The sequence below is a fragment of the Mus pahari genome, chromosome 14 (genome assembly GCF_900095145.1).
Source record: "Mus pahari chromosome 14, PAHARI_EIJ_v1.1, whole genome shotgun sequence".
NCBI classification, from domain to species: Eukaryota; Metazoa; Chordata; class Mammalia; order Rodentia; family Muridae; genus Mus; species Mus pahari.
Window position 1 is genome coordinate 34,984,965 of NC_034603.1, and position 3,842 is coordinate 34,988,806.

Below are 3,842 nucleotides of genomic sequence, written 5' to 3' on the forward strand. Positions count from 1 at the left end.
CACACACACACACACACACACACACACACACACACACACACGGAAACACATGCATGCACACATTAAATTAGAAAGAATGGATTTGAGGACCCTTTGGTGAGATGAGAGGACCTACAAACAAGCCCTTCTGAACAAAGCCCAAGGTTGTGTGTTTCTTTCTTCATTCACACATAGATTAAAGGCATAAAGCATCTTACAATGTACAATGTACACACCAGCTAGAAGGTAAAGCTGCTGCCCCTGGGAAGAAAGCCGGGGAGAATTGTAGCATTTATTATCATGATTAATCTTGAAGATTTGAAGTAAATAAAAATGCTCGTTAACTCTGGCTGGTAGGTTATGGATACTTACTAAATTATTTATCTAACTCCCCCATCAGCTTGTCTCACAGGTAAAAATGAAAGCTGTTTTAAGGGATTGCAGTTCTAATTCAGATGTCCGACTTGTGCTAGGAATTCACTGGATATGCATATTCCCTGTGATGCAAAGGCTTGCATTGTTTATAGGGGGAGGCGGATATGGTGCTCGGCTCTTGTCTCATACATATGCACATTTGGCAGGAAGGGTTTATTAAAGAGTTAAGAGAGAAAGGGCTGGCATGATGGCTCATCAGTTTGTTCTGCAAACCTGATTATCTGAGTTCAAACCTGGAACACATGGACAGGGGAAGGGGTCTTCTGTCATCCACACACAAGCTTTAGTACATAGACACCCACACATCTGACACACTGCCCACAAATACATATCACACACACACACACACACACACACACACACATCACACATCACACACACACACACACACCACACTCACACTTTACAAAAACACATTATGCACATGCACACACATACACACCACACTCACAACTAATTGAAAATTTTTAAAGAGTTGAGAAAACAAAATTCAATTAAAATAGTTACATGAGTTAGATATGTTAAGAAAGTGTTTAATAAAACAGCCTTTGTTTTTTCCAAATAATGATGCTTTAAAAACCTTTTTATTTCTTGAATTTGTAATTTATTACTTGAAAATGTAATGACACACATTCATTGGACAACTGAACAGTAGAAAAGAAGCTGGTAATCTCTTGTCTCTAATCCTTCCAACCCCACGTTAGCCAAGGCGAGCAGCTCCTTGACTTTATCCTTCTGTATCTTTCTCTACAAAAAATTCTTAAAAGTTGTTCTTAGAAATGTTCAAACCAATCAAAATTTTCTGAGTAAGAATAACTTTTTTTTTCCCCCAGTACCCCAGTCATTTTTGAAAAATGCGCAAGGGAATAAAACCAAGATAAAATAAGAACAGCTAAGCGGGCGTGCGTTTCTAATGCGGCTTGAACAGACCTTGTATCTCTCAAATCCTGAATCAAAGATTTAGGCTAGACTCGGCTTGCTAGCATATATGGGTGTGTATCCTCCCTTCAGTCGCTTTCCGTGAGCGTGTCTTTGATAGCCCCGGGGGAGTCAATAATCAGGAGGCGTTCACCAAGGATGCCCCGAGAATCACCATGGGAACTGCTTCTTGTTTTCCAGGGCATAGCAGGGATATAGTCAGAGACCAGGAAGGTTCACTGCCTTCCCCCAGACTTCTGGATAGTCACAGCTCATCACCACCCCTCCCTCTTCCCCCTCCTCTATCCTCTTGCCCCCCCCTTGCCCTTTCTCCCCTGTCCTTCCCTGCACTACCTTCCTTATTCCCTCCATCTCTGCCTCCAGCTGGCAGAAGAATTGTCGATGTCACTGTCACTCACCTCTTGGGTAACTGGAGCCCCTCAGCTGTTTGGGTCCTGGTTTGGAAGGACATTCCAGTGTTGTCCTGGCTCCTGGAACAGCCGGCCTTCCAGAGGGCTTCACCTGTCCAAGCTGGGGGTTGGACTTAGATTTCCTTATGAGCACTCTGCAAGAGAAACTGAAATAAAATAAATCACTATAATCGCCAGAGAAAGGCTCAGCAGAGCCATCGCAGCCCCTTGCCGAGATCCCCATTTCAAAATCAAACTTTCCCCCCAAACTATGGGTGGGTGGGTGGCTCACCATGCGGTCCTGGAAGCTATGCCGGGGGGTGGGGTGGGGGGAAGCCACAGGAGAGAGGTCCAAATGTAGTATTATCTCTCTCTGGGATGAGCAAAGCCCAGAGCCAGAGGCAGGATGGGAGGTGACAATCTAGGGAGATGGGACATTTTTAAGAATTGCCATTAATCTCCACAGAGCTTTAGAGATGGGAGTGGGGTTTGCCTGGGCAAATGATCAGTCCTTTCTCTGCCTTCTCCTCCCTTTCGCCATCCCTCATCCTTTTGTTCTATTCCCCCAACCTTAGACACTCCTTTATAAAATAGGTTATTTGAAACTTTCAGCAGCATCATCTTTGCCCAGTCTCTGCCTGTGTTCCCTGGGGGACAATGACTGGTGGAACAAGCCAGCGGCTCTCAGGGTCTATACAGGACTGACAGCCAGCCCTGATATAAAGTAAGGGCTTAGGATGCTGGCTGGCTGGGACAAATGTTACCTCCTGACATTGATATTGGGGACAAATACACACAAGTAAGAATGGGTAAGGAATGGGATGTTAGTTTTGATGTGAGCCCAAAAGTCCTCTGAAAAAGTACATTTAAACTTCTTTTTCTTTTTTTAAAAGTCATGTCAAACACTCCCAGAGGCAGAATTATATACTTTAGAAACTTGTACAACACTGCTGTTAAACAAAAAACAAGCAGGAGAGACAAGGACTTTGAAGATAGTCCCCAGGGTCTAATAGCAGCAAGCACTTAGTGGTCTTGTGTGGGAACAAGGAGCCTTGAACAGGCTGCGTGCATTCCTGTGCCTCCTGCCAGGGTCCTTTGGCATTCTCGTCTTACACAGGGAGAAGCAAGAATGTCTTTATAATCCAAGGCCTGGGCTCCCGTTCCTTGATCCCTCTGGGGTAAGAAATCTGACTACAGGGTGAGCCTGCCAGGCATGGCCTCTTGACTCTGAATCTGGCTGAGAGATGGGCCCGGAGGAGTTACAGCTCCTGCTGGGAATGTTCTCAGAAACTCTATCAGGTCAGGCGACCTCAGTTGATCTGCCCGACCCTGGAATTCTCTGTAGACCCTCGTCAAGGAAACTGTATTCCATCATGTTATTCTTCATTGCTTATTAGTACACACTTCACACCCGAATACTTCCCTGTGTAATGAGCCCCTCACACATTCTCCTGTTCCCCCCTTTCAGGCTCACGAGATGGGTCTTACCTCTGTTTTATGAATAAAGAGCCTTTAGGGGAAGGAAATGATTTGCTAAAACCACAAATAAATTAGTTTTAGGGGCTCAGAAAATCTCTGTATGCAGGCATGCGCCAAAGCCCATGTCTGCCTCCTGCATGCTGCTCTTCATAGCTCAGGCTATCACCGGTGGCAAACTGAGTAGGAAGGAAGGCATTGGGGTTTTCTGATGAGCTGCATCCGTTCCGTAGCAACCCAAGTTGGGATGTTAAAGACCCTCCATCTGCCATCTTTCCCTGTTGCTCTAGAGCAGTGGTTCTCAAACTTCTTAATGCACAAAATTATTTTCATTGCTACTCCACCACTGCAATTTTGCCACTGTTATGAACCACACTGTAAATATCTGATGTGCAGGATATCTGACATGGGATGCCTGCCACAGGGACCTTGACCCACAGGTTGAGAACCTAGATTGCTCCGGCCTGTTCTGGGTTCATTTTTCTTTCCTTGTCCCATCCAATGGTCACCCTGGGCAGCGGGCTCTTCTCCAGACTCACCAAGCTTTCTCAGACCACGCGGTAAACACACTTTTGTTTGCTACGTGCGGAATGACTACTACTCCAGGAAAACCTATCATTGAGA